The following is a 15,800-nucleotide window of genomic DNA, read 5'->3' on the forward strand; positions in this document are numbered from 1 at the left end:
CCTGTGTAAATCTTACTCTGAGCCGTGCGTGGTGAGTGGGAAAACATTACGGTTTTCAGCCTTATCAGCGAGAATAGAAGGCCAGCATAGATGTCGGTCATCCTATCAGTGGAACTGGGACTGGCCTCTCTGTACCCATCAAACATTTCAGGCCTCTAGAGACACATTATTTCTTCTTCTCATTTGTAGTGGAGTTTTTAAAGAAAATCTTGTGCTTGGTAATGTAACTGTGTGGAATTTAAGGAGACAAAGACAAACATCTGGTGCCCAGACGTTGTTCTAAGCTTTTATATATATCTCATCTAGCCTCACGGCAACCCTAGAAAAAAGGAGTATTTTTCTTTTTTCTTTTTTTTTACAGATGAGGAGACTAAAGCACAGATAGCTTATGTATGTTGCACAAGGTCACATTGGTGATGGTGGAGACTGCACGCAAACTCTTGTAACCACTATGCTGTGAGCTTCTAGAGAAAACGGTGTTTGCAGCTAATGAGAAAATAATATCAAGAAAAACAAAAGTGGAAAAATATTTGCAAGTGTCTTTGATAATAGTTCAAATTGCATAGTTTTCTTCTCTTTTTATGTGTGAACTTACTCCTCAATTGTCTGTCAGTACATCTGTAGCAGGAATGATAAAGAATTTTTATGGAAGGCCAGACCTGGCCTTTGGGCTTTGTTTTCTTCTTTCCCTGTCTACTGAAAATACTTCTCACTTCCGGATTGTGTCTTCTTAGGTTTCTTAACTGATCTGCATTGCTGTTAACCTCCATCCCTCCTGCCCCTCGCTTTTGCGAGTGCTTCCTTGCAGCCGGGAAATAAGAGTCCCAGAAGCTTGCAAGAGACTCCAGGGCTGCACTGCGTGTCCCTGGCTTATTCTTGTGAATCAGTGTAAGAAGTGGAGCAGCTTGCTGTTTGTTGTTTGTTGTCACTGTCCCCAAGGAAAATCCTTCCCTTGGTAAAGGTAATGAAATCCTTCCTAGATGACCAGGGGTTGTGGCTCTTCACCAGTCTCAGGCCCTGAAGGGAGTTTTCTTCTCCTTCTAGCCTTTTCCCAGTACAGCCCTTCAGATGCCTCATCAGTGTTTGTAACTTGCTCCTTATTGACAAATCTGGAATCTCAAATTTAAATTATGAATGGTAAATTGAGGATTAAAATATGGCCAAACATCTAGGTGCCTGGTTTCTAGACCCAGCCGCTAATAAAATATGTATTTAGGGGCCGGCCTGGTGGCGCAGCGGTTAAGTTCGCACGTTGTGCTTTGGCGGCCTAGGGTTCGCTGGTTTGGATCCTGAGTGCGGACATAGCACCACTTGGCAAGCCATGCTGTGATAGGCGTCCCACATATAAAGTAGAGGAAGATGGGCACAGGTGTTAGCTCAGGGCCAGTCTTCCTCAGCAAAAAGGAGGATTGGCAGCAGTTAGCTGAGGGCTAATCTTCCTCAAAAAAAAAAATGTCTCTAGCTGCTATTTATTGACTGACGGCCTCCGAGGAGCATGGCACCTAATTAGGCATTTTGCACATGTTATTTCATTGACTCCTCACCAACACTCAGGGAGTTCTATGTTATTATTTTCATTTTAGAAATCAGTAAGTTGAAGCTCAGAAAGGTTAGTAAAATGCCTACATAGTTGCAGAGCTAGGAAGAGGCAGCCAGATTTTGATTTTATATCTGACTCCTCAAATACAACAGATGTTGGTACTTTTTCCAGTTTTCTCCCTCTTCACCTGGTCTCTGATTTCTCACGTATTGCTGGCCCCAATTTTGTAGTAATGTTCTTGACATTTCCACACTCTGGGCAATTATTCCTCTGGGTCCCAGAGACTCAGACGCATCCAGAGTGGTTGGGTGCTCTCCCACCACCACTTCGGTTCCTTGTGGGGCCAATTCCTGTGACTTTTCCTATTTGAAGACCCCTTGTCCAGCTGGACAATAGATGCTAAGTGGAGATTGTTGTGTTGTCTTCTTTTTTCATCTATTAGCATGATACTGTTGTGCCTCAACCAGTAGGCTTTTACTTACTCTTGCTTAGATATGACCTCTTTAAAAAAATCAATATTGAACATTTTAATGTTTTTCAAAATATTTAGCTTATTCTTATCTTTGGCCATCCTTATAGGACTATTCCAGTCTTTGCATTCATCCTTGGTTATGTAGCCCAGGCTTTTTTTTTCGGTGCATGACTTTTTGTTATAAAAAACCTTGTTTTTCTTTTTTACTGGTACTCTAGTAATAACGATAAAAAACTGGAAATTGGAGGAAAAGTACAAAGACTGAATCACCCATGATACCACCAGCCAGGAATAATCACTTCTATTCCAAGCATGAAATACAGAGTTACAGCTATCAATATAGAGAATTAGAGAGCGGAAAAAATGGTATTATACTGTATATTCTGTTTTGTTGTTTGCTCATTTTGCTTAACAATGTAATTGAAGATATCTTTCCATGCCAGTAAATATACCTCCATAGCTGTAGTGGCTGTGATCGTTTTTAGTGGCTGGAGAGCATTCATTGTGTGGTACTAATTAACTAGCTTAGTTTGTATCTTTTTTTTTTTCTTTTGGCTATTATGTAGGACATCCTCATGGCTAAATTTTTTCTTTTATCTTTAATTATTTACTTAGGATACATTCCATGAAGTGGAAGTGAGTCAGCGGTTATGCCTAAAGCTATTAGTACCTCTTGCCAGATTACCAGGCTGAAAGGCTGTTGTGAACTTTAACTTTTGAGCTCATCACCTGGGATATTCTCTTTGTCTAGGCCTTATTTTTCTTTCTCCTGGGGATTATTCCCAGTGCTTCTGCTTTTTTCTTTGAAATGTGTTGGTGTTGACTTTAAACAATAGACAGCCAGTTATTTCTCCAGCAAAAATGAGTTTATTCGGGATCAACAGAGAATTGCAGTTAGGCATCTGTCACCATGGTGAGGCACTTGCAAGGTCCAAGCAACAAGGGGAGGAGAAACTCTTTCATAGAGGGGAAGAGGATGTGGGGAGGGCTAATGTAAACAAAGAGTCCATTGGAGGAACTCAGAGTTCAAAGTGTACTGGCTTTTCATTGGCTGAGTTGTGACACTCTCTCACTGGCTGTGACAGTCTCTCATTGGCTGGACAAGAAGAGGAAGTCTTTCTTCTTCCACGTGGTCTCAACCATTGTTGTTGGGTGTGAGAGCTTCCCCTTCTGGCCTCCTGACTCCATTTTAAATGAGATTTCTATTTATTAATTTTCACATTTTTCTCTTTTGATCAAGACCTTTCTCTGAAAGCATCGCTGATTGAGAGGTTTTCCTGATTTTATCGGCCTTTATTCCTGGTGCTAAGGAATTTTCCTGGGTGTCATGTCCCACATCAGAGGGAAAGTGCACAGACTGGAAACCTATTGATGTCACATTCAAGTAACAAGGAGGAATCGGAGGGAGAACTCTCAGGGTGGTGTTTTTCTTTCTTAAGTCCATATCTTATCAAGATCATAGGCATTGGAGGTCATCTGAAGCGTTATGTCAGCATCAGAGGTTTGGCAGACAAACTCCCAGCAGGCCTAGTCTGGACATCTTGGGAAAGCTGTCTCATCAGATGTCATCTGCTTCAATTCCAGGAAATCTTTCCTTTCAAGTCACCAGATGATGTGCAGGTCTAGTCAGGGTTTGGTGGTTTCTTTAGATGTGTCACATGAATCCAAGAGTCTATTCCCAGAGTTTTGTGGAGGAAGGGTTAGTTAGCAGTACCTGATAGGGGCCTTTCCAGCGAGGTTGAAGAGAGTCCTTCTGGAGGTGTCTTCTAATAGATGGAATCTCCAGGGTGCAAGGTGTGATGCTTAAGGTCTTGGTCTCGCTGGAGCACACCGTGAAAAGATTGCTCTACCAGAACATGCTTAATTTTGTTAGCATCTATTAGACCTTTACCATGTTGCAAAGTACCTGACAGGTAAAATGGGTTCCTCGATCATCATGAAGTTCCAGAGGAGTTCCGCCGGTGGGGTCTCCTTTCCAAAAGGATCTTAGCTACAGAAGAGGCATTAGTCTGTCTGCAAAGGAAGGCTTCAGTGCAGTGAGAAAACATACAGACCATGATTAAACAAATTTATATCCACAAGACAGGGGAAGTTGGATGAAATTCATTTGCCAAACCTCGACTGGTTCATTAGACCAGTTAAAATGTCTGGGAACAACACAAACAGGCTTCCCTGGATTATATTTTGGACAAGTGGAACAAGTGAGGTATGCATTTCTTGTGGCCTTGTTTCTATTTCCCCACCAATATTGATTCATGAATGCTATCACTTTGTCAATAGACAAGTTGTTAAATGCATGTACACTGTTTAGGAGGGGGAATTCTGGAGTCCGTGGTAGGACTGGGTTGGTATTTAGTTTGAACCAGAGCTTTCTCTTCTCTTATCAAACCAACAACTGTTGAATTTCCACTCTTTTTCCTCTTCTGAGGCCAATTGTTAGGCTTCTCTAGCTAGTTTTGCTAAGTTAGCGTTTGGGGAAATATCCCTTTGGATCATGACAAAGGCTTGGCTGCTGTTGGTTCCTTTAAGGGCAGTATTCCTTGTGGAAGTTTCAGCAAGGTGATTTTCTTTTGCTTCCAGAGAGTCAAGTTTAGAATGCCCCGGTATCTTGATAATAGCTAAAGCAGCACGTAAAAGTATAGCATCTAATAATTTCTGAATGTAGGGGCCATTTTTAAGTAGGCAAGCCACATTTCTTTCACAGCATTCCAAAATCATAAGGTTACTCTGAAAGTGTGTCTACTATTAGTATAAATGTTGGCAGTTTTGCCCGTGGCTAAAGTACAAGCCTGTGTTATAGCCTATGATTAGACCTGTTGGGCTGAAGTAGCCATAGGTAAAGGTGCTGCCTCAACAATATCAAAAGGAGTTGCAATAGCATACCCAGCACAGTGTTTGCCATTGTCGCCTTTTAAATAAGAACCAGCAGTGAACCATGAGAAATTGATGTTACTTGAGGGAGTTTCCTGAGATCATCATGAGGGGTCAGGAGGTGATCTGGCAGTGTTAAATTGTCATGAGGGGCTTTGTTGGTACTGAAGGGGAGAAGAGTAGCAGGTTATGTTTATTACAACGTGTTAGAGTTACGTGAGAAGCAGTTACCAAAAGGATTTCATAGGAGATGAGACAGCTGGCTGAAGTATGTTGAATGTGGTGAGAATTCAGGAGGGCTTCTACTGCATGAGGTACAAAGATAGTTAAAGGGGATCCCACAGTTTCCTTGGTGGCCTTGACCTAAAGGGCAGTGGCAGTTTTGGTTCTAGGACAAGGGGATATCACCTTGCTACAAGGTCCACTTGCTGGCTATAATACCCTATGGATCCATGGTGGTCTCTCTGTCTTCATGTGAGTACCCCAGGGGCATTCCCTTTCTATTCATATACAAAAAGGAAAAGGGGAATCTGATAGTTGGGATGTCCAGGGGCAGGTGGGTTTGTTAAACTCTCCTTTAAGGCCTTAAAGCCTATGTCATCCTAGTCTTCCCATAAAATTGGGTCGGTGTTTTTCTTTAGTAAAACATACAGAGGTTTGGCCATAAGAGAGAAATTTGGAATCCAATTTTGGCAGTAGCCAACTAACCCAAGAAAACCTCACAGTTGGTGCTTAGTTTTGGGCTTTGGAAACAGGACACTCTGAAGCCTATCTGGATCTAGGTGTGGCCCTTGTTCTGATATCAGATGCCCTAAATATCGAACCTGGGTTTGGGCAAACTACAATTTTTCGTTAGTGACTTGTGTCCCTTAAAGGCTAAAAGCTTTAGTGATTGGATGCTGTCTTCCTGTGAGGAGGCAAGGGAAGATGAGCAAAGAAGCAGATGGCCCACATATTGCAGCAAAGTAGAACCCCTAGGGAACTTTCTATCGTCCAGATCAGCTTTCAGGCTTCGTGAGAAATGGGGACTCTCAGTAAAATCCTGAGGTGTTACTGTACAGGTGAATTGTTTTCCTTCCCAAGTAAAGGCAAAAAGGTACCAGCTAGCGTCATCAACCAGAAGACACTAAGAACACAGTGCGTAAATCAGTTACATAAAGGACTTACTTCCACTGAGAATGGGTGTTAGTAGCATATGAAGGTTAGGAACAACAGGATGTCAAGGGATAACAATGTTGTTTATTGCTTGGAAGTCCTGGACAAACTTCCATGCTTGGCCCTTGGCAGAGCCTGAGACAAAGAAGCCGGGAAAGAGGAATGTCAAGTTTGGGAAGCCATTTTATCTTTCTTTAATCGTTTGTTTGCCTCATTTAATCTTAAATTTTTATTTTGCAAAGAGGCAATTTTAGACTTGTGATAACGTTTGGAAGCCTCAAAATACCATTCAAAATAGGTATTGCATTCAGTTTTGGAAATTATGGAGCTATGGTTGTCTGGTTTGGTTTTAAAAAAAGTAAGTTTGGAGAGTTCAAAAGTTCCCTATGATTGCCATTGGTGTTCTAAATTACCTTTGGTTAAGTTGATCCATTTAGTTAGAAACGTGAATGAGTGAGGACTATGTTTTTTTTGTTGTTGTCATTGTTATTGTTTTTAAATATGGCGTATGAGGGCAATCTTACGTTTTGTATTTTTTTATTCATTTTTTTAAACTTGATTATCTTTGAATTATTATTTTTTTGGCAGGGGAAGATTCACCCTGAGCTAACATCTGTTGCCAATATTCCTCTTTTCCTCCCCAGAGTCCCAGTATATAGTTGTATACTCTAGTTGTAAGTCTTTCTGGTTCTTCTGTGTGAGCCGCCACCACAGCATGGCAACTGACAGATGGATGGTGTGGTTCTGCAACTGGGAAGTGAACCCAGGCCGCTGCAGTGGTGAGCACTGAACTTTAACCACTAGGTCATCAGGGCTGGCTCAGAACTATGGTTTTTAAATATAAAATCAGCCAGGGTCCCTGTGCAACACAGGGGGCCTCAAAATATGTTCAAACAGCCTAAACAGCCTGCAGGTTTAATACCAGCACAATTCTAAGAGAACAGCCTAATCCGGGGTCGGGGGTGGGGAGTGGCGGGGGTCAGCTTGAAGGCCAAAAGCACAGTTCCAGTGGAACATCCTAATCCAAAGGCTAAACAGCCCAGTTCCAGTTGAACAGCCCAGTTCCAAAGGAATGGGGCCAAAGGCTGAACAGCACAGTTCCAATGAAATGATTCAGGATCAACAGAGAATTGCAATTCAGGATCCACAACCATAGTGAGCCCCTTGCAAGTTCAGAGCAACAAAGGGAGGAGGAACTCGTTCATAGAGGAGAAGAGGAAGTGGGGAGGGCTGTTGTAAACAAAGAGTCTATTGGAGGAATTGAGAGTTCACAGTGTACTGGCTTTCCATGGGCCGAGTTGTGACAGTCTCTCACTGGCTGAGCTTTTGCTGGGCAAGAAGAGCTGGTCGTCTTCACTTGGGCTTTGCCATCATTGTAGGGCATGAGAGCTTCCTCTTCTGGCCTCCTGACTCCATTTTAAATGAAGTTTCTGTTTATTAATTTTCACATTACTTTCTTGACTTCTCCATACCTCCTTTTCACAGAATAGCTAGCTGCTTTGCAGAAGGCTTGCTTCATAAGAGGTGGTATTTTTCAAAGGACGTAAGAAAATGAAATTGTTGCCACCCAGCACAAACCTCCCCTTACCACCTTCCACTTTTGCATCATCATAATAATCGCTCATTTGTCTCAGTGTGCTGCTGTATAGCTTACTTCCTCCTTTTCTGAGCTGTCAGCCTTCCATGTTCATGAAGTCTCTGTCCTGTGCAGCGAAGTCTATTACTCTCTCTTAACCTTGAGTAGAGAGTACCTGTGAATTTTGACCCAAAACCCCAAAAGATATATTCATTTATTATTTATTGAGCATTTTTTGGTAATATTTAGAATTGTGTATGAGAATAGAGGGGACAGGAAAAAACAAGACTTTTTAGAGCTTCCAGTCTAGTTGAAAGGAAATGCATTGCTGAACTTACTGGATCATCTAAGAAACCATGTCATTTAAAATTACTACTCCAGTGTGTTCTTCCGTAGGGCATTCTGTGAGGAGGGCCTCTTCATTCAGCAAATGTCTGATAAAAATATGCAAAAAATATATGTCTTATCCTTTATTATTTGTCAGATACCGTTAAATATATTGATTGATTAATCCTCACAATAACTTTACTTATACCTGTTTTACAGATAGAAAACCAGAGGTTAAAATAACTCGCCCTAAATCAGACAGATAGTGAGTATTGGAGCAGAGACCAAAACCTTATCTGCCTGACCCCATGTATTCATTCAATAATATATATGTTTTAAGATTGGCATCTGAGCTAACATCTGTTGCCAATCTTTTTTTCTTCTTCTTCTTCTCGCCAAAGCCCCCCAGTATATAGTTGTACATTCTAGTTGTAGGTTATTCTGGCTCTGCTGTGTGTGACGCCGCCTCAGCACGGCTTGATGAGCAGTGCTAGGGCCGCGCCCAAGACCCGAACCAGCAAAACCTGGGCCACCAAAGCAGAGCATGTGAACTTAACTGTTTGGCCACAGGGCCAGGCTCCCATTCAGTAATAGTAATTGAGCACTCACTGTGTGCTAGACCACATTCTAGGAGCTGGAGTAAAAGCAGGGACATTCCAGTAAGAGATTCGGGGTTTGGGGACCACAGGTGGCAGTAGCGCACACAAGCTTTATTTGGGCTGTGCTTTGACAGGTTTGCATGCGCAGTGAGGGAGTCTCTCACAATGTGTGGCCATCCAGAGGCTTAGGCACAGGGGCCACCATCCAGAAGGGGAAGAGAAGAAGGGACTCCCCCACTGGGCATCACAGAGGAAGTTTCAGTGTCTAGGTGATGTTGCTCAGCAGCACAAAGGGAAGTCTCTGGGTTAGAGGTGTCTGAAGGGCTTGGGTTCTTTATAGCCCCAGGACTTATCCTGCATGGTTAGCACATGCTAGGTGCAGTTTCACAGAGTATGCAATGTACCCAGACTGTAAGTGGCTAAGAGTTTGCTTATTTGGGCCATGTTTAAGACAATTGGCTGTGTAAAAATTTGAGTTTGGCACTGGCAGGCTTTTGAGCCAACAGGTCTCACACTGCTGTGAAGAAATAAACCTAGGAGCCAACATGCAGAAGCCATCTGTGGCTCATATATATAATGCAGTGACCTGATTCTTATTTACTAAGTTATACTGCTTGGTACAGACTCAAGGAGACCTGAGGCGGGACTTGTGCTGGACCTCAGAGCAGAAGACATGCCTGCAGGGCTCATGTAAAAGAGAAGAGAAAAGAATTAAGGCTTGGGGTGTCTGGAGAAGTCTGCCTCCCCAGCTAACTTTCCTGTCTATAGACATGTTCCTCTCTTCAGAAATGATAGCCGTCCATCCATCTCTCATCATTTCCTTCGCTCAGTCCCCAGGGGCTTTGTTCTGTTTGTTGTTGTTTTATTAATGTGAGAATGAAAAAGCAAACAAATGTATTTGTCTCAGTTATAACTTTTTCTCATGGGGTCTTTCAGGACTTTGCCCTTGGTGGTGGAAACGTCTGTGGAGCCCCTTTAGGTGGAAGCCAGTTTGTTCACGGGGCTCAGGGGCTGAGGCGTGTCTGTTATGGGTTTGGCCTGTTGAGCCCTGTGACAGTGAGCTGTTAAGGTCAGTGGAGGCAACCCAGGAGTGTGGCTTCCTGCCGGGTGGGGTGTGGTCTGGCCCACTGGAGCTTTGGAGTGTAGGATGCCAAGTTGGTAGTGACTGTTTCACTGCCTGCTCTTGTAGGTCATAAAGGAGTTGTGAGGGGCAGCAGTCAGGGCTTTGCCACAGACACTGCCGTGGCGCTGTGCTCTCCTACTCCTTCACCCTGGTGTTTGGATGTGATTCAGAGCAGTTGCTCTCACCGGTGAACCTGCTAAATAGAGATGTGTGACTCTCACAGTGCAAGAACCTCTGCTTCACAAAGGACTCCCCTTAATTTTTTAATCCCATGCATGTGTCCTTTAGCATCTACTGAGACAAATGATCAGAATCCACCATGACGTGTGGTCAAAGTTGGGGTATCAAACACCTTGCAGAGTCCCAGTTCTGGAGTGATCCTGCCTCTATCATTTACCACCTTTGTCCCCACGGGCAAGCTGTTTAACCTCTCTGTGCCTGTTTCATCATCTGTATAAGGAAAACAAGGATAGCTACCCTCGTAGGTGTGAGGATCAAATGAGCAGCACATATAGAGCAGTATATACTTGGCACATACCCAGCATTCAATAAATGATTGCCATTACTATTGCTACCACTATCAATGGCAAAAGATAAGTTGATTTTGTTTCTTTTTTAAAAACACAATCAAGTGTAAAGCATTTTTTTAATTAATCACAGACTTTAAATTATTGATGGAATTATGTTACCACATCAGTATCTTCGCAGGATTAAAAGAACATGAAGAATGAGAGACTGCGAGTATCCTTCAAGATCTGTTAGTCCAACCTTCACTTTACAGATGAAGAAATAGGCCCAATGAGAGGAACTGCCTTTCCCAAGGTCATAGAGCTAGTTAGTGGCAGAGATGGGACTAGACATCAGTGTTCCTGCCTCCTATTGCTGCGAAGGGTGACTCGGCAGTAGTTCTTTTTACAGTTGGCCTGGAAACCTCTATAACATTTAGGTCCCTAAGCAAACCATTGTAACGATCCATGTGGCAGCCTCACCTTGTGTAGTGAGTCTTGTGAGGGGGCTCAGCAGAAATGGCTGGTGGGGGACTAGAATGCCCACCAGAGGCAAGTTAGTGTAGTGGAAAAACCTTGGGACTGGCAGCCAGGGTACCTAGGGCTACGCTTGATACTATTCTAGAGATCCTGGACAAATTATTTAATCTCTGCTTCTTCAGTAGTAACGTGGAGGTAACAGCATCTGCCCTGCCTGTACTTCATAGAGTAATTATAAAATGCAAAAGGTGAGGTGCTTTAAAGTATAAGGAGTAATTACATAAAGGCCAATGTTGTCATTGTTTGCCAGAATAGAAGGTCTTTGTAGCTGTTGGTTTCAGTATGCTCTCATTTTGGAGTCAGTCTTCTTTGGAAGAATCCAGTTTCCTGTCTCAGGTCATTGACTGTGGTAACTAAGGAAGATAGCAGTTAAGCTCAATTATATGGTACTGCTACAGTAGTCGAGCTCAATGGAAATTAAACCATACAGAGTAAGTGACATCATATGGGTTAATTATATTTTCCTTTCCCTATAAATTTGTTTTATGTTATTTATAGTTTCCTATTCATGTAGACACTAGCAGCAAACTAGGGAATGTTTGTGGCAGCAATTATAAGAACAACCTTCAGCATCATCCCAGACTCTTTTCCATTCATTTTCTACAAAATTGTTGAGATTCTGTAGTATGTGTTGTAGAACAAATGTTTTTCTGTATGTTTGAAACTTTTCATAATAAAAAGTAAAATAATAAAATTAACTAGAATTATCAAGGGGGGAACAATTCTTATTTGAATAAAAATGCCACAATCTGGAGAAGCCTAGCAATAACAGTTGTCTTGGTGTTGTCCGGGTAAAGATTAGATGTGTTGAACTCTGTGGTGGAGAAGAAAAGGTCCAGAAACAAATGGAATACCTTGGTTGTGTAAACAGCTGCCTATTTGTACCCAGAGCCTTGAGAAAATATTACTAAGGTATTATTTGACTGCTAGCTTGGCAGTCAACAAGGACATTTATTTGGGGTAGAATGACAAACCAGGTTATCTGGAGGTGAAGACCAACATTAATTGAGCACCTGTTACATGCCGTATGGTTTGTTTAGAAGATAGGGAGAGAGAGAAAGAGAAAAGATATATATATAAAAGACATGTATATGTAGATATATAGAGAGATATATAGTTTCAGAAGGTGTCCTACACAAAATAGATCTATATTTTCTTCTGCATTTATAACTAAATGACACTATAGTAATTTAAAAAGTCAGTGAAAATTTATAGCGCATTTTATGTTTTCATACATTTTTTTGAGGATAAACCTCGAAACACTTTTATACAACAAGATATGTATCTCTGAAGGATTTGTATCCACTCTCCTTTTCTTGTATTAGAGCCTAAGAATTGACATCTCCTTTGCCATTTCAGGACTTTTTTTAAGGATTCTGGGTTAACATATATATGTCTGTGATTGTTGAACTGGTTTGCCACTCTGGGTGGTGGAAAGCTCTGGATATGTAGTGACTGTGCAAAATTTGTGTTTTTTCTGGAGAATTTTATTAAGGAATAAAAAAGATTTCAATAGAGAGAGAAACCTTGTTTCTCAGTGCAACACTCAATATTATAAAGATGTTGGTTCTTCCCGAAGAAACCTATAAATTTGAGGTGATACTAATCAAAACAATAGCTTTCCATAATGAACTTGACAAGCTGATGCTGTGATTCATTTGGAAGAGAAAATGTGTAAGAATAGTCAGGAAATTTGAAAAAGGACAGTGGAGACATGATAGAGACTCATAAAGCAAGAGCAATTGAAGAGGATAATATTGGCCTATGTTAAATATGCATGCCATTTCAAATCAGGGAAGAATGACTATTACAGTGATAATGCTGGGATTCTTAATTTTCCATTCTGAAAAAATATCCCTACATTTCACTGTACCAAAAAAAAGAAAACCTGGATGGATGAAAGAGCTAAATCTAAATTACAAAAGTAAGATACCAGAATTTTTTTCACAATCCCTAGGATAGGAAGTAAGATAAAAAATGATTAATATCTTTGACTACATAAAATATGAAAATGTCATAGGACCAAAAAACCCCACCAAGTTGAAACAAAGTTGGCACACAATAGATTGGCTGGAAATACTTCTACCTGTATGGAAGTCAAAGGAGCAGACTCCTTGAAGGTAGTGACCCTGAGTGCACCCTGTGGACCCGCAGGAGAGCTGCGAGCTCGCCGTGATGGGGAAGGACTCGCTCCCTGCCTGACTGGACGCATCTGGCAGCCAGCTCAGGAGGAGAACCTTCTCACACGCAGTAACTGCCCTGTCTCCTCCACTTCTTAGGATGTTTACAAGCCCCATCGGAAATACAAACGCCAGCAGGGAGCAGAGGAGCTGCTTGATGAAGAATCTCAAATCCATGCTACACTTTTGGAATATGGCAGGTAATGAATGGGACCCTGTCTAAAGTGTCTGTTTTATAGAACCATTGGAAAGAAAAGCTAATTTGAATTGCTTCATTGCGATTGACTTGGTTGACTTTTACCTGATTGAGTTTGCTGTTTTTGGCCCTAGATTTCCAGCGTCAGGGGCTTTTCTCTCTCAAGTTGTTACCCAAGTTTCCTGATGGTGCTAGAGACCTGAGCTTTGAAATTCCTCTCCGGAATTGCGGGCGTAACAGGGAGCCCTGGCTCTGCCTTCCTTGGGGGGTTGGGGTGTTTGGGGCATTTGCAGCAGCTGGGGGGAGGGTCTGCACTTTGGGACCCTGCCATTTGTTGAAATCTTTAGATAAACTAAAGAATTGAAAGCAGTTATAGCAGTTTTACTTCTTTAAGTGTTAGAATAAGAGTTTTGGTTTTCTGTGAAGAATTGTCCTAACCAGAAGAAATAATTTAGAAGTGGTTTGTTACTTCTTAAAAAAGTCTCTAATTTTTAAAAAAGCAAGTCTTAGATGCTCCGTTTTTATGTAAAACACACACACGGAAGTGCTTCTCCTCACTGAATTTTTGGTTGACCCTGGGTGTTGACCTTCATTCATGTCCTGCATTTTCTACTTAGGGTGACTGACTCCTTGATGTGAGTGTGCCTCCTTGTGCTTCTTCCTTTATGCTGGAAGTGGTTGCTGTGCGCTGCCTCACAAGCCAACCCTCCTTGGGTGGCTGGAACTAACAGCACTACCACCTAGTGTCTCCCTCATTGAGCACCCGATGGCTTCCCCCTCTGGGGTAATAGAACCAGCGGAAATTAGGCTTAACTGGCTTAATTATTCCATCTTTCAAATGGAATTGCAATCACCACTTTGTTTTTGTTTTTGAGGGAGTAGTGTGGGGTCAAGTCCTTCCTTCCCAAGGATGAAAACTAGTGTGTTTTCTAACTAGTTGTTAGTTCTGACCCTAAGCCACCTGGTGTGTTGGATGCCCCCACAGCTGACAAGTTGCTGCTGTGAATTGAACTGCTCTTCTGAGTCAGGCAGTACCAGAGCAGCTACGTAATTTATGGGACCCAATATAAATGAAAATGCAGGGCCCCTTGTTAAGAATTATTAATAATGATTAATTGTCAAGAATTTCAAGACAGCAACAACAACCAAGTGTGGGGCCCTTCTGCCTGTGGGGGCCCTGTGCAGCTGGACGGTTGCACGCCATGGGCACCGTGATGGGGTCTTTCTAGCCAAGCCCAAGCTGCAAGTGAGTAGATGAGGCTGCACTGCTCTGGGTGACCCAGAGCTGGAGAGACAACCTCTGTGAATGTCACGTGTTCCAGAGCCAGAGTACTTAGGGGAATGTTGTGCTGTTTGTTAGTTTGTATTGTTCATACCTCCATTTTTTCCAATATCATGGATCCTCCAATGTTCCTGGGAGTGAAAAGGAGTCAGAGAGTTGGTAAATGACCCACCTCACGGAGACCATGCTGACGCTATTTCGATACTTTGTTTTGAAATCCTCAGTTTCAAACTGGATCTTTTGCGTGCATGGTAGATGGTAGCTGTTATCACCTTGGGAGGGCTGGGTAAATTCGAGACATCCTCTGCATCCTCAGGAGTGGTTGGTGCAGTTTGAGGCCAGAGTCAGGCTGGGCTTTCTTTACGGAAGGGAGCATGGCACAGCTTCTGTTTGTGACTCCTCTCACATTTGGAGGGTGAGAAAGGGGCACAGTGTCGCAGTACCAATCTTAGTTCCTGTTGGTGGGTCATGCTGAGTTCTCCTGATTTCTAAGACGAGGGTAGGTGTGTGATGAGGACTTTTTGTTTTTGTTTTTTTGGGAGAGGGATTATTTTGCTTTCTGTGGAGCTTTCTGGCAAGGAGAAAGTGGGTTTGTGAGAGGTGGGCAAGTGGATACTTAGGACATTTTGATAGTTTTTTTAGCTCATTCTCCTTTGTGAGAATGATAAAGACAGCATTCAGAAGGGTTAAAAAATAATTTGCCCAAGGTCAACTACTAACAGTTAAGAACTATTAAGAGCCTCAGACTGTGACTTGAACTCAGGTTTGTTGGGCTCTAAAAGCGTGTCATTATCGTTATCTACAAATATTGTTTGAGCCTCCAGTGAGAGTCTGGCTCTTGGTTTTAGAAAGACAGGTGTAGTCTTAGTTATTTGGTCTGAGACCGAATAAGAAAGGAGTGGTTGTTAAAACTGACAGAGTATATTGGATAAACTTAAAGTGCCAACAAGTGTGTTTCATTTTCCTTCTTTGGCAAGTCCCCTCCGCTCCTTTCTGGCTCTCCGACTCTTTCCTCAGGGTTCTGTTCAGAACTCTCCACTGCATGGAGACCTTTCCCCTTAAATGAGGATTACATAACAATATATATGTGAATAACTTTGAACAGTTTGTCTTATGTAGAAAATGGTAAATGTCAACTCTTAGGTGCTATCTGTCATCACCATTATCACCATCATCATTAGCAGCAGCAGTTTTCTGTTCTCAAATGCCCTTAAATGGGACCTTTAGATTCAAATGAGGATGCTATCCTGAGCCTCTCCTTTCAGTTCTCCTTGTCCCTAAATACTCAGTACCCCTAGCACTAACCCTCCCTGCAGCCGCGTTATTCTTGCTCTTAGTCCCTCTGCCTTCCCTTCCCCAGTCAAGCAAGGCTGGCCCCCTGCTGGCTCTGGGACTCACTCTGCTGTATCCTGCCTCTCCCTTTATGTTGTGGC

The 15,800-nt window shown here is 42.4% G+C and overlaps 1 protein-coding gene across 1 annotated transcript in view; it reads left to right on the forward strand.

Annotated features, from left to right (window-relative positions):
- The first annotated feature begins 13,011 nt into the window (after positions 1–13,011).
- The window catches only part of LOC139045100 (coiled-coil domain-containing protein 93-like), a 74,316-nt gene continuing 71,527 nt past the window's right edge, over positions 13,012–15,800 (forward strand). The window contains exon 1 of the mRNA XM_070507558.1: positions 13,012–13,089. The gene's annotated coding sequence lies outside the window, so the exon portion shown is untranslated. The remainder of the gene's footprint in view (positions 13,090–15,800) is intronic.

The sequence above is a fragment of the Equus asinus genome, chromosome 4 (genome assembly GCF_041296235.1).
Source record: "Equus asinus isolate D_3611 breed Donkey chromosome 4, EquAss-T2T_v2, whole genome shotgun sequence".
In the NCBI taxonomy this organism is placed as follows: domain Eukaryota; kingdom Metazoa; phylum Chordata; class Mammalia; order Perissodactyla; family Equidae; genus Equus; species Equus asinus.